This window comes from Aethalodelphis obliquidens, unplaced genomic scaffold (assembly GCF_003676395.1).
Source record: "Aethalodelphis obliquidens isolate GAN/ISIS:26980383/991018 unplaced genomic scaffold, ASM367639v1 scaffold9, whole genome shotgun sequence".
Lineage (NCBI taxonomy): Eukaryota > Metazoa > Chordata > Mammalia > Artiodactyla > Delphinidae > Aethalodelphis > Aethalodelphis obliquidens.
In genome coordinates, this window is record NW_020837953.1 from 45,781,606 (window position 1) to 45,801,465 (window position 19,860).

Here is a 19,860-nt window from a genome sequence, read left to right on the forward strand (position 1 = left end):
ACAGCGCCTGCCGGGGGGCGAGGGCAGGGACCGGCTACGGGAAATCTGGGAACCTGGGACTGCTGGCCTCCCTGTCGGGCGCCCAGGCACCAGCAGGGCCGGGAGGAGGGGCGGGACCTGCGCGGGGCCGGATGCCGGTCTGGTCTCTGGCTGCCCTAGAGACGCCTTCCTCTCAGCCAGGAAGAGACCCCGTGAGACGCCGTCCTCAGGGTGGCCAGGGCCCCTGGAGACTGGCTCTCGGCAGACACCGGAGTGGGAGCCCTTGGCCCAGACCTCCTTACCTCCGTGGGCAGGTCCCCCTTCTCGCCCTCCGCTTTGTGGTGTGGAACAAGAGGCTCCCTCATGGGCACTGCTTCAGAGAGGGGCTGGGACCCCTCATGTCAAATGTTTGCAAAGCTGTACAGAGCTGAGGGGTCCCTCGGCGGCCGGGAGACCACCCTGGTTCTGGAAAGTTCTGTGGATATGGTGACCTCACGATCTAGAACTCCCAGGACAATCCCAGTTTCAAGCTTTCAGTCCCATCAACAGTCAAGAGCCATCGAAACCTCCAGGACTCCCCCCAGGGCCCTGCTGAGCGAGCACCCATGGCTCTGGGGCCTGATTACCAGGATGCGGGGAGCCTGGGTTTTGGTGTGGAAACGCGGTCCTGGTAACTGAAGAGACTAGCTGCTTGGCTTTCCCTGACCCCCCTCTTCCACGCCTCCCCAACAGCATCTTTCTGAGCCGGGGCACAGCTGGCCCAAGGCAGATCTCAAAGTCGGAAGCGCCCACACCCATCTCTGTCTGGATACCCGCTCTGGCTGGTGCCCAGCAACCTCTCTGTGCAGGACCCCGTGGGGACACAGCTCAGCTCTCTCGGAGGACAAGGAGGGGATTAATATCTGAAGAGAGTTCATTTCACCGCTTCCTGGAGCGAAGCAGTCTGTTGCCGTCCTGTCGGCTGGCTCTGGCCTCACAGCAGGAAGGACCTCTCTCCCAAAATCTCACGGTACTGAAGATCCCACTCTACCCACGACCCATGGGAACAGGTGGGAAGAGTCATGGGGAGGCTGGGGGTCGGGGGAGAGGAGACCCGGGGCAGGTGGGCTGTGTGTGAAGGGAAGGTGATGGGGAGAAGTCCTGCTAACACATTAATTTTAAATACTTGGAGAGAAATGGGTGGGAACAGAGAAGGACCACAACAAGTAGGCTGGGGACAAGTCAGAGGTTGTGGGGGGAGGGTTGAAGAGGTGGGGGGGACGAGAAGGGAAGAGAGCGAGAGAGGGGCTCATGGGCCAGTAAACCTGGGTCTGTGCACACATATAACTCCTACTTCAGCTGGACCACGACCAGTAAACTCTGTCAAGGGCTAGCTAGTAAATGTTTTAGGCTTTGTGGGCCCAACAGTCTCTGTGCAACTACTCAACTCTGCCTGTAGCACGAGAGCAGCCACAGACAATGCATAAGTAAGTGAGCCTGGCTGAGTTCCAATAAAACTTTATTTACAAGAACAGACCAGCAGGTAGTCGGCCAACCCCCGAGCCAGACTAAGGGCCCTGCACAGGGATCACTGCAGTAGGAAAGCACAAGACGGAGCCGAAAAGGAATCTCGTGGCAGCAAGGTCAGTCCAGCCTCAGAACAAGGGGTCAGAAAAGACAACGTAACCTCACAGTGACTTGTCGGCTGTCTGTCCAGGTCAGCTCCACCAGCTCTTCCCTTCCTGAGATTCTACCTCCCGGCTGCCAAGCAGGTTTACTTACATGGCCCTTGTGTTAAGCTCCTACCCTCCTGGCCCCCCATGTTGGGAACCATCCAAGCCGGGAAGCCCTTCTGGCCCCTGGATCATGTGACCTTGAGCACAGGGGGGGTCCCTGGGAGGAAGAGGCTGGGGAGAGGGGGCAGAGAGGGCAGGCAAAGATGCCTGCAGCATCTCGGGACCACTCCCACACAAGGGCACCCTGGGGCCTAGCCAGGGACGTGAGCCACCCCTTCTGCTGTTCCTGGGCTGTCCTGCCATTTGAGTCACCTCCTAGGTGGTCAATCACTGTGGCAACCCTAGGGCCACTCTTGACTCACCTGTCACCTGCCCAACCCCACCCTGTGTCCAGGCCAACACCTCCTGCTGTCCACACACAGCCACCTCCTTGCCACGCAAGGCCACTAAAGCCATCCCGCTGCCCTCCGCTTTCCGTCTACTTCCAAATGTGGCCGCAGAGATCCACTAGCCCTCTTTTTGGGGACTGTAGCCTGGCAGGGCGTTCCCTTCCAGGCTCCGCCCCAACCTCACCACCTGACTCTGCATCATTCCTCCAACGGCCCTGCTCCCCCAGCTTCCAGTCCTCGGCCTTCTCTGCCTAGGATTCGTCCGTAGCTTTTCTGAGCCTCAGTTTGCTCCTCTGTAAGATGGGTGTCCCACGCTTACCTAAGACTCAGCTGAGACGATGTTCCAGAGAGGACCTGGAAAACTGGCATTTTCACTTTTTTGTTTTTATTTTTAGACCGTGCTCCGTACACTGAACGAAGATCACTGTTAGCCATCTTCTTGGTCACCATACCTGGTCCTACAGATGGACGCTGTCTTTGGGCCAGACCCAAGCGCTTGGAATGCTGAGCTAGAGCGGATCAAGTTTAAGGTCCCTTCTAAGCCGGGGCCAGCAAATAAGGAGCCAGATGGTAAATATTCTAGGCTTTCTAGACAATATGTAAGTGAATGGGCATGGCTATGTTCCAATAAAACTTTATTTATAAAAACAGTGGGGAGCTTCCCTGGTGGCGCAGTGGTTGAGAGTCCGCCTGCCGATGCAGGGGACACGGGTTCGTGCCCCGGTCCGGGAAGATCCCACATGCCGTGGAGCGGCTGGGCCCGTGAGCCATGGCTGCTGAACCTGCGCGTCCGAAGCCTGTGCTCCGCAACGGGAGAGGCCACAACAGTGAGAGGTCCGCGTAACCAAAAAAAAAAAAACAAAACAGTGGGACTGGATTTGGCCCAGGGGCCATAGCTTACTGATCCGTGTTCTAAACCCAAGCAAAACTGCTGACACTCGCGTTAAAATACCTGGACATGAAAGTCGGGCGGGGCGGGGGGGGGGCAGGGGGGAGGGGAAGTGGGTTACACTATCCAAAAGTGCCGAGTGATAGAGATGCTGTTTTGGCCTATGCAGATCCTGTTAATGCCGGGCCAAGGTGGGAGTCCCCGGTGGGCACCAAACTTCAAGTAGGAAGTGGGAGAAGCAGTACAGGCCCCGGCTCTGGGACCAGCCCCCTTTCCTGCGTCTGAGACACAAGTGCGGATGTCCAGGCTTTGCAGGGCCTAGAGTTGCTACAGGAGTGTCAGGGCCTGGGCTGGCTCAGCAGGTCCTTGGTGAGTCCCCAGGAGGTGGGAGGACCCAGCCCTCATCCCCACCCAGGAGAAGCAAAGCCACAGAGGGGGCGGAGGGCGTGGCCGTGTATTGCCCTGCGGGGCTGGAAGAGAGAAGTGGGGGACAGAGGTGGCCTTGTTGCTGCCGCCACTTGCCACCAGTCACACGCAGACACACATACACACACGCGTGTGTGCACACTCAGAGCTCCAGCAGCTGAGGTGGCATCAGGGCCAAAGAGCAGGAGGGAGGCGAGGAGGTCCAGGCAGTGCCGTGGCCAGCGGTCCCCACTCCCTTTCAGTGCCGTGACGGCAGTGCTCTTTCCCAGAAAGCATTGCACGTTAGCTACGTGTTCCTAAGATCACATCCACCCGTTCCTCCTCACAGCTGCCTCAAGCCAACCCTCAGAGAACAAAGTCCTGCCCCCCAACCTCTGATCGCCCCAATAAGACACTATTCTCACTGTCCTCAGTCCCTGAGGCTGCAGGGACAGGTTGCTGCAAACAAGGTTCCAGCACCTGGTGCTTCCCAAAGACCAATGACGTAGCCAGAAAGGGGTGAGAAGAGACACCTGCATGCCCCGGGCTCCGGCGGGACAGGGGACTCTCGTGCTTGGTGGGTGGGTCATTACCCTCGTCAAATACAGCAGGATGAGTATCTCAACCAGGACTAAGAATACGTGTGTAGGGCTTCCCTGGTGGTGCAGTCGTTGAGAGTCTGCCTGCCGATGCAGGGGACACGGGTTCGCGCCCCGGTCTGGGAAGATCCCACATGCCGCGGAGTGGCTGGGCCTGTGAGCCATGGCCGCTGAGCCTGCGCGTCCGGAGCCTGTGCTCCGCAACGGAAGAGGCCCGCGTACCGCAAAAAAAAAAAAAAAAAAAAAAAAAGCTCTGGGACACAGGGGGAGGGAGGTCTGCGAAGCCCTATGGCTTGACTTGGTTGGACACTTTCCACCTACTGAGAACCCCCTTCTCCCCCAGTGCCACACACATCATCCTCACTGGGTCAAAGGTCAGTTCATGGTTCACTGTGAAAAAGGATGCCACTTGGACCCTCTAACGGGCAGAAGCCTTCCATGCAGTGTTCCCAAGAATCCACCAGAGCCACCCGTCCATAGAGGAATTCTAAGTGGACGCACCTCCTCCCGCTGCTGCCGCCGGCAGCCAGTTAAGTGCTCTCTGCTCAGGGTCCGGGGACCAGTACTCCTACCCCAAAGCCCTGCTTCAGAGAGGGTCTGCTGGGGACCACAGCTCTCCACAGAAAGGAGGACCAAAGCCTCACAAACCACCTGCCCTCTAGTTTCTTGGGCTCCTCCAGGTGGCCTCTCTGTGCCCTCGGAGGGAGGGACAACCAGATCCAGAATTAGCAGACGTGCAGGGAAGGAAGCCCAGGACTGGACAGTGGTCCCCAGAGGGTGGGGACGACTAAGAAACACCCCCAAAGCGTACTGTTTGCGGGTCTGAACGGTGGGCTGGGTGAAGGGCACCCAGCCTTTAATGACCTAAGGCAGTGATTCTCTCTGAAGGGGGAGGGAAGGGCATGCTCCTATCCGTGTCTCCTGGGCACACGTGGTGGAGAACGCCTGTTGGATACACCCATGGCTTTCACTATGCAAGTCACAGAGAAAAGTGATGCTGGCAGAGTTCTATGGGTGATGGGGGACCAGCAAGCCTTGTGGGATGCACAGGGTTAACAAAGGTTAAGGGGAACTGGAAAGGATGTTGGGAAAAGGCCATTTGTGTACAGGTGTGGGCGTGTATCCCAGACAGACCCCAACTGGGACATGCTTCTCGGCGTGCGGGTGCCACGTGGCAGTCCCCATCCAGGTGTAAAATATGCCGCAATCACCCACCGACCAGCTTTCCAGGGGTCTGGTCTACAAAACCTTACAGCCCTGCCCAGGGACATGTGGGCAAAGATGCTCACTTCACCATGAACTCCAGCAGCCTTGGAGAGAGGGAGGTAGCCCCTCAGATGTGCTGATTTAACACAAAACGTAACATGACGCTGTTAGATTTTAAAAAGCAAATCGGAGAACACCATGCAGAGCATGATCCCATGTCTGTAAGAACAGAGTTTTTAAAAGATGGTATCTGTGCGCGTTTGTCCGTAGGCATAGAGAAAGGTTTAGAAGGATAAACACCAAACCTTCCCCAACGGTTAGTCCTGGAGGGGGGCGGCGGGAGGAAAGATGCGTTCACTTTAAGGACTTTTTGAAATGAAAAAAAAATTTTTAATGCATGTATTCCCTTTTGCAATGAAAATAATGGTTAAGCAAAGAAAAAAGAATAAACGGCTGCAAAATACTGACTGAACGCACTACAGTCACAAGCACAAGTTGTCCCCAGAGCAATTGTTCCTACAGGCTCTCCACGTGTCACTTCTTATAAAGCAAGCACAGGATAAATGTTTAATTTACCCAGGAAGATACACATGGAGACACTAGGGCATTTAAAACAAAAGGACAAGAATTCCCAGCTACAGCTCTGGGGACATCCCCAAAGGGGACAGTATTTCTATAATGAGTTCTCCTAAGACTTCCAATTATACTGTTTCCACATAACAAATTTTAATTTTCCCAGCAAAGATGGGGTAGCTATCTGTCTCCGTGGGCCCCAAGCAAGAAAAGAACTGCTCCGTGCTCAGACTGGAAACCCAGCCCCGGCAGCTGTATGTGGTTCTGTGCCCTGCCAAGGCCAGGTGGGGAGGTGAGGAAGGAGGACCTCGGCAGGGGTGGGGCAGGGGGAGCAGAGGCCGGAGGGGGCAAGAATGCCAACCTTGGCTCAGCTGGGACAGCTCACTCAGCACCTGCCCGTAACTTGACGCTGTCCCTTCAGTTAAAGCCACAGCTCCGCAGTTCCGCCTTCCAAAAAAGCACGTTCGGATCAATTGGCCCCGGAACTACTAAAAATTATCCTTTTGTTTTGTTGTTTTAAAAAAAAAAAAAAAAAGTTTGTTGAACGAGCAATACCCTCTTTTGGAAACACGGCCAGGGTGACCGGTGACAAATGGATGGAACAGGGGTGGGGGGCAGGGGACACCCAGAGGCAGCCACTGAGGAGCGGCAGACGTACACTCACCCCCTTTCAGCTCAGTTCCCCCTCAGTGCATCTGACTGACCCCAGAACAGTCAAACCATTGTTTCGACCCAAGATGGGGAAAGAATAAAATTCAGGATGTGGAACAAGGTGACCTATTTATAAAGCCTCCTTTCACCTGCAGATCAAATAAGCTCCCTCCCTCCGCCTCCCCACCTCACACATCGCTGGTTGCAGCCCAGGATTTCGCAAGAGAAGCAGGCCTGCGCGATCGGTTATTAGATCAGGATGCAACGTCTGCAGCCTGCATATTAGGGTTTTGTGCTTCATCAGCCGGGGCTCCGGAACACATTTCGGTGGTGGGAGCGCCCAGGGTGGGCGTGCTCCGTGCAGCCTGGCCACACAGCCCCGGCCAAGGTGCCACCAGCCAGAGGACAAGAGCTGTGTGGTTACCCTAACCCTAACGCTACCCCATCTCACCTGCACCCTTCCCGGATGCCCGGGAAGACCCAGGAAAGCTGTCTCCTTGCTCCAGCAGGGATGTAAAAGTCAGTGTCTGGCCCTAGAATCCACCAAAAGTATTGGACCTTTCTGGAAAGTTCTGACGAGTGATTCTGGAGAGAAAATCCCACACGGGCTGGAGCTCTAGCCTCTGACTTGAAAAGACCAAAAAATGCACCTGCCGTAAACGCCTACGGAAGGACCCAGATTACTCACGGCACTTTAAGAAAGGGCTCGAATCAGTTGAGCCTTGTCCCTGGGAAATAGCATCAACATTCATTCAGAGACTAAAAATTAAAAAAAAAAAAGTCACGGCTGCAGCCGAGTCAGGGTTATGACGGCAACGGCCTCCGCTGTGTTCAGACGAGCAGCTCTGCTCTCTGGAGGGAGCTGAGTGACACAGTGACACACAGCGACCTTCCTGACAGTGTTCTGAGACAGCGGCAGATGTGCCTTTGAGCGGCAGTGGGAACGAAGTCTAGATGGTGACCCCCAACCTTGCTCAGGCTGTGTGGTCCATCAAACTGGGCCTGCCTGGTCCACGCAGGAGCTGGGGGGCCCCGTGGAGAGGGGGCAGGAAGGCAGCACGGAGGACAGTGCCATAGCCACCCCCGAGGGAAAGCCCATGGGTGCCCACGGGGAAAGGCTTGGGGATGCAGGTGTTTCCTCACCCCACCTGGCTGGTGGCAGAAGCCTACAATCTCCGGGTGGCCTGGTGGCCCCAGTGAGCTCACTCCGGTCCCGAGAAAAGTGGGGCTCACCTTCCCCGAGGTGGGCACCTGGAGAAGGCTCTACAGGGAAACAGGGGTCCTCTCTGGAGGCCCCGGCCTCCCGCAGGATGCTCGCCTACCCGCTCACTCCACCGGCCGCTGGCCTCCATCAGGGTCCCTGGAAAAAAGTCTGGCCACGCCCAGGCTTTAGGGCCCGGAGGCCGGCCTGAGTGGGAGCAGGTGACACTCTGGCCTCTTTCAGCGGGATGTGCCAACTGGGAAAGGTCACCTCTGAGAGTGATCATGTGGGTCGCCCCACATCCCTTCAGGAAGAATGAGCAGGAGGGAGGCCAGGGAGAGACGTAAGGCCGCGAGAGGAATCAGCTCACAGAGAGGTAGAGGGGCCCGGGTCCCCTTATCCCACCCGGCAGATCCAGGTGATGCTCTCAAACCACGCGGGGGTGTAAAAGGAGGGGCAAGGGCAGCATTCAGGGTCGCTAAAGCACTCAACGCAGCATCGGGCGTACACAGTAGGTGCTTAATACATGCTGCTCCCTGCCCCCTCCTGCCTCCTTTTAACATGAGATAAAGAAAAGGACAGAATCTTGAATGCCAAGCGCAAGAGAGCGCTCAGCCAGGGAATACCAAGACAGGTGAGAGTTAAGGCCTCACGGGGTGGCCCAAGGAGCCCAGTCCCATCGTGTGAGACCACCGCTCCAGCAAAGCCACCCGTGGTTGTACAACCTCTCAAACCCCATTCAATAACGTAAACCCTTTAGGTCAAGAGCAGGGGCAGAAGTCCCGTAAAATGTCTACAGTGGGGAGAGGCCGTAGGGATGCTCTCTTGCAAACAGGTTCACAGGAGTGGTTCTCAAAGTGGGGTCCCCAGATCCGCAGATCAGCATCACCCGTTAGAGACGCAGAGGCTTGGGCCCCACCCCTGACCTCCTGAATCGGGGACGCTGAGGATGGGGTCCAGCACTCTGCACACTAATGAGCCCTCCAGGGGATTAGGACACTGCTGGTTTGAAAGAATTATATCTCAACATTCTGGAATCTCAAATCCACATTAAGTGAGAACTGACAGGCTTGGATTGATGAAGACAATTTTAAAAAATTTCCTGTTCTGTCTTGATTTGAAATATTTCAAATGTTATATGTGCTCATAAGAAATCTCAAAGAAATGTATACAGTATAAATTAAAGCGTCCCCCTCCCATCAAATGCAGACACAGGGGCCATCCACTTATGGCAAAGGATCACACCACACACACTTTTTCCAAGCCATAATATATCAGCTCCTACATCAATTTTATGCGTTAGTAGCTGCACAATATTCCATTCTCACAATTTTGGTAACTTTCCCTTATAGAAGGACATCTGGGTTGTTTGACTGTAATGACGGTCACGTGTGGGAGGTTAAGAATTTCTCCCTAACAAGCTGGCCTTAGAGCCGTTTCTTTCTTCCTTTCTTTTCTTTTTCTTTTTTTTGGCCACACCGTGTGGCTTGCGGGATCTTAGTTCCCCGACCAGGGATTGAACCCATGCCCCCTGCAACGGAAGCATGGTCCCAACCACTGGACCACCAGGGAAGTCCCGTGTTTCTTTTCAGTTTCACGGCCACCTCTCCTCTCATCACCCTCAAAATCTTGGGCCCTCAGAACCCCCCATCCCTCACTGTCCATTTTTTGAAGAAGAAAATCAAACGTGAAAGTAACCTACCAAAAGGCTTCCCGATCTTGGAACTGACCGTGGGGTCTGAAGGCACTCAGGAGTTTCTGCACAACTAGTTGGGCTGAAGGTTTGTCAAGTGGACCTTGAATGGACCACAGCCAATGAACTTGGACAGGATTCTAAAAGGAAGGGGCAGTGCGTCTTCTAGTGCAACCTAATCACCGTACCCTGGGTGGGATTTCACGGAACTCAACAGGATGCCAAGGGAGTGGTAAATCCCTGGGCCTCACAGGCCAGTTGGTGAAAAAAGGACTGAAGTATACTTTAAAGCCACAAGAGCCTGCAGGAACTTCCTGTTAGGTTGCTGGTCTTCCTCCGCCAATCCTGTCAACCTGGAAAGTCCGGAACACCTGGGCTGATCACTCGACAAGGTGGGGAGGAGGGCGGGGGGGGGTGTGTCTCAGCAAGCCCACAGGTGGTGGATAAATTCACCCTGAACCTCCAGGCAAGTGGAAGCGGCCGGGTGCTAGATTCCCACGGCACCAGCTGGTCACGTGGGGGTGATGCGAGGAGGCAGGAAGGGGGCTCCCCAGCCACATCTACGGAGATGGACACAGCCATCCAAGATGCTAGCTGAAAGGATCACTCTTTGAGAGGCACGGAAAAAGGTTTGCTATCTTAAGTAAAAGGAAGGACACGGCTGTATCTGCCCTAAGGTAAAATCTAGAAAAAATTATACAGGCACACGCAGGAACAGAGATGAAAAGGAAGGTGGAAACATGATGCTTCTCTGTTTAGAGGGATGCGCTTATGAGTTTCCCTTTCTTCCACATTTCCTTACTGTTGTCCTATTGTTGTTACAAAACCATAAGTGGATGAATCCAGATGTCCATCAATGCATGATTGGATAAGCCAATTGTGGAACATATATTCAATGGAACATCATTCAGCCATAAACAAGAATAAAGGACTGACACCTGCCGTAACACGGATGAACCTCAAACCCTTTATGCTGGTGAAAGAAGGCAGATATAAAAGGTCACCTAGTGACGCTCCCACTTTTACGAAATAGCCAGAATACGTAAATCCATAGAGACAGAAAGCAGATTGGTGGTTGCCGGGGGAGGGGGAGTGGGGAGTGACGGCTAATGGGTCAGGGTCTCTTTTGCAGGGGATGAAAGCATTTCAGAACTGGATGGAGGTGGTGGCTGCATGGCATTATGAATGTACTACATGCCACGGAACAGCCCTCTTTACAAAGGTCACTGTTATGTGAATTTCGCAACAAATAAAAAAAACATAAATGGATGAAAACCATGCACTTCTCCAAAATCCACACGGCAGGAGGCAAGTGTGGAAAGGGGCTGCAGAGCAGAGAGGAGCCCAGAGCTTGCAGAGACCTGGCGGGCAGAGCAAGGCCCGTCAGCCAGGGTTACACACGGGTACACAGCTAACGATATTCATATGTGGGGAGCGTGGAGCCTTCTAGAGCTGAGTTCTCTGCTCCCCGCCCCACCCCCCTTGTCTTTCCTCCGAAAAGCGCAGAGCTGTGGTTTGGCAACGCCGCTGCCTTGAGACGGCACCTGTAGATCGAGTTTCTCTGGAGGAATTCGGAACGCGGGCCTGCATCCTCATCCCTGCACCCGAAACGGCGCAGGCAGGGACTGACCAACACATGCACAGCTGCCGCTGGTCTGAGAATGAGACTGCGCATGAGCCGAGGTCACCGGGGACCCCCCGCCAACACACCCCCGACTCTGGGTGCAAGGCAGGGCTAGGATTCCCAGGTCCCAGCTTTTCCACAGAGCACGTCAACACGCCGAGGACAAACTGGCAAAGGCTGCGCACTCTGTGTTATCAGGAAAGCATCCCAGCCACTCAGCCCCTTGCTCACTCCCTCTGTCAGTGCCCGTCTGCCAGCTAAGACGCCACACCACGGGGCTCTGGCTCAGGCCAGCCAGGCCCCAGGCTAACGCACAGTGTGACCGCACCTGCTACCGTACGCAAACCTGTTCTAATGGGTGGAGTTTCTGTGTTCTCGTGAGGATCGTCGCTCAAGACCTGGACAGACCCCAGCTTCTCATGCCAGGTACTACCATCTCCCACAGACCCCTTCTGGCCAGACTTGCTCGTGGAAAAACGGAAAGTGGGCCCCAAAGGGCCATGCTCAAGGCCTATGTGTATACAGTAGGTGCTCATGAACACCTGAGCTGTTTACTTACCCATCCCACAAGCACCTGCTAAACCCCAGTTGGGGAGCGCGGGCTTCCCGAGATCCTTTCTTTGTTCCTTAGTCCCCGAGAACCTCAATGAAGTGGATGATTCAAAACTGGGGGCCACAGATGGTCGGTGTCTGAGAAAGTAGGAGAATGTTCCACCTATGCTCCCAGAAAGCATCTTCCCCGGGTGGAAACCAGCAAAAACTGACAAAACCTACAAGATGGACACCTGCAGAAGTGATCCAATCTGAGAGGTGGTCTGTAAATGTTCAGCTGATGAGTGTTTGGAAAACAGCCAAGTCCAAATAAGGTGACTTAGGGCTGGAATTCATTCCAAGAATATTTATTAGGCACCTACTATATACCTTATGCACATACATACTCTATAGGTAGAAATCATTGCCCCCATGGAGCTTACAGTCTAGTGGGGGAGACATACAGCCATCGTAACAATCACTTGAACAATCAATGCAAGCTTCAGGGCAGAGATTTTTATCTGTGTGTTCACGGTGGGAGCCCCCGTGCCTAGAACATTGCCTGGAACAAAGCAGGTGCTCAAGAAACAAGCGTTGACTGAATGAATATCTAACGTAGGGCCAGGTAATAATTGTTAAAGAAAAATGAAGCAGAGTAGTGAGGACAGAGCAAGGGATGGGAGAAGGTGGTGAGGGAAGGCTTCTCTGATACAGTGATACATGGACAGAGACCTGGGGGAAGGGGAGGAGAAAAGCATGTGACTATTCAAAGGGAAGTGTGTTCTGGGCAGAGGGAACAGCACATGCAAAGGCCCTGAGGTCTGAGCATGCGTGGCATGGCGGGGGAAAAACAGAGATGCGGTATGGCCAGAGCAGAGAGAGGAAGAGGCTGAGGAGACAGTGCAAGGTGGGCAGACGGCAGGCACACCAGGCCCCGAGGGCCACAAAGAAGGGCTTTGGATTCTGTCTTCAGTGTGACAAGAAACCGGCAGAGGGCTTTGTGCAGGCAGAGGGCACAGTGCTTCCCTTCTAACAGAATCCCTCTTAGCTGCTGTGTTGAGAAGAGGCTGTTGACAGCTGGAGACCAGCTAGGGAGTCAATGCAAGGATGCAGCTCGGACCACGGGGTGGTGGAAGTGGTAGGATCCAGAATGTTACCCGAACTGGCTATAATCCCACAGGTGAGATCATACCTTGCCTGAGCAAAGGACTGCTTAAGCTCAAAAGGTGGCGGTGAGTGAGGACGCAGACACAGAGCCCGGGAAGATGGCGGCCTGATCCATGGACCAAGGACTCCAGCTCTCGTTCCATCTACTCCTGTGACAACAGGGATATCGGGCTACAAAGCTTGAGGCGCAAATCCTGAGGGCCTCTCGCCCGTTTCCCTGAGCTCTGGTTCAGTGCCTCCCATTTGCCCCTTTCAGAGGCAAACGCAAATCTTCAGTACACTGAGTGTCCCACCTCAGGTTTATACATCAGTCTCTTGTGAGTTTGGTAGAGATCTCTAAACTGTATCAATATTGGATACACTGGGGGAAGAAGTCCAGTTCTTGAACCTGCAAAACGTAGATGGGCCATTATGACCCCAAGGGCCCAGTCCATCCCTTTGGGATCCTCATCTGAGTCGCCCTGAGGCCCCTATCCAAGACTTCTTGGAACTGAAACACGGTGGATCAAGGAGAAGATGGAGAAGACTACAGTCTGGGGCTGGGCTGCCTAGGCTTCACCTTCAGCTCCACAAGCTGGGCGACCTTGGGCAAGTGCTCCAACCTCTCTGAGCCTCAGGTTCCTCATCCACTGAAATGGGGACAATGACAGTTCAACCCTACTGGTTTGCTTTAAGGATTAAGTGAGGATCCCATGAAAAGCTTAGCACTCAATAAAGTGCCAACACTGGCCATGTATTTGTAGTTTGTGATCTGAGGAGAAGGAAGGGAGGGAGGGAGGGAGGGCTTCTTCAGAAGGCGTCTCTGGTAGCTCCCCAACGGTAGAATGTAGCCATGCAAATCCTGACACCCATTCCCCACTGCAAACTCAGCAATCTCTCAGAGAACAGCCACCTCGGGGTGTCCGTGACCCAGCTCTGTGGCTGCCTCTCGCCATCTCAGGCTCACTAACGGCAACAGAGAGGTCTCCACGGGAAGCCCGGGGCTGGCAGTGGTTTTGTCTGCCTCTGCAGAACTCTCCCAATGCCTCCCCCTCATTCCCCGCTGTGCCTGCTCCGGGAAGGGGGTGATGGGGGTGGCAGCCGTGGCGGTGGGGTGCCACACCTCTGTGCTCTCTGGGGCCAGGCAGCCGGGACAGACACATCTGGAGAAGTTTCTTGGGAAAGCAACTGGGATCTGGCGTGAGCCTGGGCCACTTACCACATTTGAGAACTCAAAAGGAAGAAAGGGGAAGTGGAAAAAGGGAAATTGGTCCAATGTCCATTTAATGGGCTAGTCCGGGGTGACAATCAGGGCAGAGGGAGGAAGGAAGAAGCCAGACGGAGACACTTGCCTGTCTGGCAAACTTGTCAGCCCCACTTTGGAACCAAGCAAGCCCAGGATGGGCCATTCGAGCTGGACCAGGGCCCCCCCGCCCCCCGCCCCGGTACCTAGTAGGAGTCGTGCACACGCCTCGGCTGGGCTGCTCTGCGACTCCATACAGACCACGCTCAGAAAGGTATTTCCTCTGCAAGCTGGACTTTCCATAAAATCACCACAGCAGCGCATCACCTTCACAGGCGACATGGGGAGCAGAGGACGTGTCCCCCACCCCTCAGTGACAAGGAAGGCCAGCCTCGTCACAGCCGCGGGGGGCACAGACCACAGACCCAGGTGTGGTGAGCCCTCCCCACCCCCCGGTGGGCAGCCAGGCAGTGCGGTCCCATAACTGCAGGAAGACCACGGTCCCCTCCCGCCCAGCACACTGAGTGCTTCTAACACTGTCCCAAGTTTCCGTTCCCATATCAAAAGCGCCTCTTTTCTGCTGAGGCGGCAAGACCTGCCAACAAAACAAGCCGCTGGGACCCGCGTTTCTGTAACACAACGCCTTCCCTTGAAACGCACTTCAATGAATCACTGAGGTTAAACAGTATCGACAGCTGGGCTGGTGGAAGGAATCCGTGTGAAAGTCGGACAGAGGCGCTCAGGCCCCTCCCCCTGCGCCGTGTCCCAGCCCCCCGCCCAGATAGCCCCGCTCTTGATTGACAGCACCCTCCCTCCAGGCCCCCAAACGGAAAAGCAGACGCGCCTGAGATCCTGCATGCGGAGCAGTACGAGTCCCTCCTTGCGAAGTGATCCCTTTAGGAGCGAGGGAGCCAGTCACCACATGTGCCCTGCATCCGGTCACGCCCTGGGGAGCCCGTGGGCCCGCAGCAGGGGCATCACCTGGGAGCCTGTTGGAAATGCAGACTGCCTCCGAACGCCCCTAACACAGGTGCTCTGTGTGCCCAGGTGGATGGCGGACGTGCTGTGGGCCCTCCCCAAGGCAGAGGCCAGGAGGAAACACATCAGCAAGAAAGATAAATGGAGCCCCGTCCATCCCTCTTCAGGAAGCCAGTCCCGAAACGTATCTGACTCCCAACAAACCAAATCTAGAAGCCGACGAGTTTAACAGAAGTTACGGGCAGAGCCTGTCAGGGCCCCGTCGGGCGCACAAAACAGGCTGTGGTTCCCTAGCCCAGACGTTCTGGAAGCCCCCGGTCACTCGGGGTCTGGGAAGACCAAGGTGGGGGCAACACCACTTCCGGGCCCCGCCCCCCAAGCTCCTTCTGAGCCCTCCTCAGCTCTCTCCGCTCCTCCAAATATCCCCAATTCCCCCACCAGCCAAGCCAGTCCAGCCGCGTCCGGGAGCCTCACGCTGCCTTGCAGCCACACCTGTTATAACGCCGTTCCTTTCACTTCAAACAACCCCACCCGGCCAGAATCCCAGCCATCCAGGATCAGTCCCTCTCGGCCACAGAGCCCTCCCTGGCTGGCCTCCATGACCTGGGCTGTTTCACAGCAGGTCTCCGTTTCCCTGCAAAGTCTCCCCCAAAACTAGCTCAGGATCCTGGCTTCTGCCAGGATCTAGAATGAAGGTCACCCCCGGGGCCCAAGCAGCATCCCGGCTGAGGTCCACACCCTGCCCTCGACCCAGCCCCACACGGCCTGCCAGCAAGTGGCCTCACGGTCTCCCAGACACCTACCGGAGGATCGGAGCTCTGGAATGTTTCGGGCCAGTGCCCAGGCAGTGTCGGTGGGGAACCGCGGGAGGGAAGCCCTTGGTCCTCAGGCCAGGGAGAAGGAAGCGGAGTGCAGGCAGCTCACTGGTGCCCCGGGAGCAGGGTGTCTCCCTGCCAGTGGCCGGGCCCTGCGGGTCCCCAGGCCTCCCTCGCCCGGGCTGGATCAGCCCTGGCCTGAGTGAGCTCCGCCGTCACCAAGGGGAAGCGGCCCTTGGTTACCACTGGCCAGGAGAACACAGAAGGCAAAACAAACACTGGACTCCCTCCTCACTGCTGGGAACAATTACAAGGTAACCGGCCAGTTTTTAAAAGCCCTCCAGAAGGGAGGCTGCAGGCCCAATGGGAGGCTGGTTTGTAACCCGTTCCCTTCCCGCTGCTGCCACTGCATCCTCCCCGAGACCCAGGGACTCTCCCTCCACCCCACTCAGGGGACGCCCAGGAACGCAAGGCTGGAGTCACAGAGGAAGCGTGGCAAACAGTCATGGGCAGGCAGTGCACCCTTCCAGTGTCCAAGGCATGTTCCAGAACGGCAGGTGGGCCCAGCCTGGCAGGTGTGGACCCCAGCCGGCATGCAGGGGCGGATTCACGACAGCACTCACCACTGCCCCTTTTCCAGATCCCCTCCCAGCAACGAACAGCTGTCTTGTTCCCAAACAAGTTGTCATGAAACGAACAGAAACTCAGCAGCAAGGAAGAGAGTGCCTGCTTGCCAGGCTCCAGCTGCGGCTGGTGGGCCACCAGGACTGCCCCGGGGAGGGGCTTCAGGTACAGCCTGGGCTCTGATCCCCAACTGACGCCTGTCAGCAGGCCTGAGACCCCCCAGCCAGTCGCACACCTTCTCCTGGGAACAGAGGACGCCCCCTGCGCCCAGGGCTTTGGCTGCGTCCAGACCCAGGAGCAGAAACTGTGGAGAGGCCCCAGTGGAAATGGGGGAGGGAGAGAGCAGAGTGACACCCCAGCCCCATCCCCAGGTCTCCCCCAGGTGGGGGGCACACACAGGAAGAGGTTTTCTTCCCCCCACCATGGACCTGCATCTAAGCCTCAAGGTCCTCCAGGTACCGGTTTCAAGGCTCCCTCTCTTCCCTGCTCCCTCACTGGGAAGGTGGGGCACCTTCTGGGGGGCCAGACTGCTGACCTTGGATGGGGAATGTGGCAGCAGGTCCAAACCCCCGACAAACAGGACCCGTCTCACCCTCTTGAATTCCCTCACCCCACCCCACGGGGCACACTGCTCAGTTTTCCCATCCTGCTCAAGTCACACTGGTCTTGGGGAGAAGAGTCCACCCTGGCTTCACTGGCCTCCCAGGGGACAGACAGAGACAGACAGACAGACAGAGACAGAGACAGAGAGAAAGAGAGAGAGAGACTGAGGCAGAAAGAGAGACAGAGACAGAAAAACAGACACAGAGAGACAGAGACGGAGAAGCAGAGAGAGAGACAGAGGTAGAGATACAGAAGGACATGGATATAGAGACAGAGACACACACAAAGAGACAGAGAGAGATACAGAGAAAGACAAAGACACAGAGAGACAGAGAGACAGAGACAGAGAGACCCACACACAGAGACAGAAAGGCAGAGAGAGACAGAGACAGAGAGACACAGAGAAAGAAGTGCAAAGGAAGCAAGGGGACGGGAAGCAGGAGGGTGGAGACCCCGCAGCCTCAACAAACTTGGGCTCCGCGCCGCGGCTGGCCCAGCGTCCCCATCAGGAGGGCGGGGCTGAGGCTCTGAGTGGGAGCTGCCTCCCATGGTGCCGGGGGTGGGGGGGGGGACAGGCAGGGATGGTGGGGAGCTGGGGGCAGGGCAGGAGGTTGGGGGTGCACCTCTGCCCAGCCTCACCCTGCTCCCCCGTCCCCGCAGACAGGGTCTCCTGTCCGCAAACCAGGAAGGGCCTGAAGTTAAAACAAGTCAACGACCTCCCTGGCCGGGCAGGCCAGCGGCTCCAGGGTGAGAACCTGGGCCCCTATGGGTGCGAGGACCTGCCTGGGCTGTGCTCTGGAACGGGGAGGGGAACCAACAGTGGCCACAGTGGCAGTGGCAGGCACCTTGAGGGGCCCCCCCTTTATAAAAAAATCAAACCAGTACCTTTGGTGGTGAAGGTCTGGCTCACCTGAGTATCAGGTCCCCCGGCCCACCCAGCCGAGTCCCTGCCCATCTCAGAGGGACCTGGGGGCCAGCCCCGGCCGCCCCAGACGCATAGAGCTATTGTTTAGGGGGCGCTGGGCAGCGGGGGTTATACCGGGCTTAGAGTCTCAGACCTGGCTCCGGCGCACTGGGAACTGAAGTGGGGCATCTCTAGGACAACTGGACAGAAGCTACCAGAAAGGCCCCCTGCACCTCTCACTTGAGTCGATGGAGAAGTTTCTTCCAGACCTTCAGGTGTTGACTTGGATGTTGGAGGGGGAAGGGAAGGAGACAAGAATCACTAGACTAAGACGCCAGAGCCTCCTTGGTGTGACCCCGCCCCGTCCCTGCCTCCCTTTTGGGACCTGGGCTACGGCAACCGTTGCTGCTTTACCCACCAGGAGCCCAGCTAGGGAAAAAGCCCCTTAGTGCTATCTTATGTTTGAACATCCATAAACTGGCTTTCTCTCTCTTTTTATTTTTGGCCGCACTTCGCGTCATGTGGGATCTTAGTTCCCGGACCAGGGATCGAACCCGTGCCCCCTGCAGTGGAAGCGCGGCGTCTTAACCGCTGGACCGCCAGGGAAGTCCACCCACAGACTGACTTTCTCCTTGTAGTCTTTCTCCTCACACGGTGAAGGAAAATTTAAACCCTCAGGAAAAAGTACAAAGAGTCTTGACACAGCCTTGTTCTTGTCTAACCACTAATGATCCGTTCGGCAAATTCGACAGCCTGTCCCGCGAGGCAGGGCCTGGGGCGGGGCGCGCACGGAGACTGAGGCCAGCAAGCCGCCTGATGCCCACAGCCTCACAGGAGAGATGACGTCTTCAGAGAGCTACAGTAGAAGCAGGATGCGCCACCTGGGGGGCTGCTGAGACGGGTGGCGGTGGAGGAAGGGTGGAGGAGGGGTAGGACCCTCAGGGAAGTCCCCTTGGAGGCCTCCTGACCAAGGCTGGGGTTTCAGTAACAGAGATGAGCTGAGGGAAGAAGCAGGCAGACCCCCCCACCCCCTGGTGAGAGAACCCCGCCCCCCATCAGAGGCGGGCAGCTGTCTTTGGGATCCGAAGGGTAGTCAAGTGATGAGAATGCCATTTGGAAAATTTGAGCAGTAACTGGAGAGAGGGAGAGAGAGGAACAAGGTGTGGACAGCAAGGGCCTTGAACGTCATGACAGGGATTCAGGACTCAGGCACTGGGGCCAGGTGGGGAGGCGACAGATCGACAGATCAGAAAGCCTGCTCCTAAAGTTCACCCAACACCCTGCCCCGCTCCGTCGCCGGGTTTCCGGATGGAACCAGAAAGCACTCAAAACGGAGAGATGACGTCCCCTCCTTCCACAGAGCAGCTGCCCTTGCACGGCTTAACAAAAAGTGCTGTGAGGGGCAGCAGTTCCATAAATACTTTGGGGGAGGCAGGCTAAGAACCAGCAAGAAAGAATTAGAACATTTCTTTTAGGTAAACAGAAAATCTGAAGCGTGTTAACAGCCCAAGAAATACCACTTCAAACCAGCATCATGAGAAAGCATCACTAATTTTTCACCTGTGAGAATGAGAGAGAGGGATTTCCCTGGCAGTCCAGTAGTTAAGACTCCAGGCTTCCACTGCCAGGGGCACGGGTTCGATCCCTGGTTGGGGAACTAAGATCCTGCATGCCGCGAGGCACGGCCCCCCCCCCAAAAAAAAGAATGAGAAAGACAATAAATACCTATTCTGCAAAGATAATGAATATACTCAAAGAGGCCAAAAAGTTCCCAGCACATAGTAGGTCCTCAGACAATACCGGATGCTTACATGGCCCTCATGACATGTGAGGCACTTTTGGGCACCTTGCCTTTCATATGTATTAATGGGTTAGGTGGTGGCTGTAATTATTACCGCCACATGATGTTCTGGTGAGCAAATCTTAATTCCAAAGGTCATCTTCCAACCACTGACCACAGAACCAGATAAACACAACCTGCTTTTAAAGCACAAAGATATCTTAAAGATCACCCAATAAAAATGCTTCACTTTATACAATGGTGCAGCTGCTGTGGCAGGTAGTAAGGCAAATCCTCAAAAAGTTAAACATA

General features: G+C 55.7%; 1 protein-coding gene across 1 annotated transcript in view; it reads right to left on the minus strand.

The window, feature by feature from the left end:
- SPSB1 (splA/ryanodine receptor domain and SOCS box containing 1) overlaps positions 1 to 19,860 on the minus strand; it is a 68,602-nt gene that overhangs the window by 12,212 nt on the left and 36,530 nt on the right. The window lies entirely within an intron of this gene.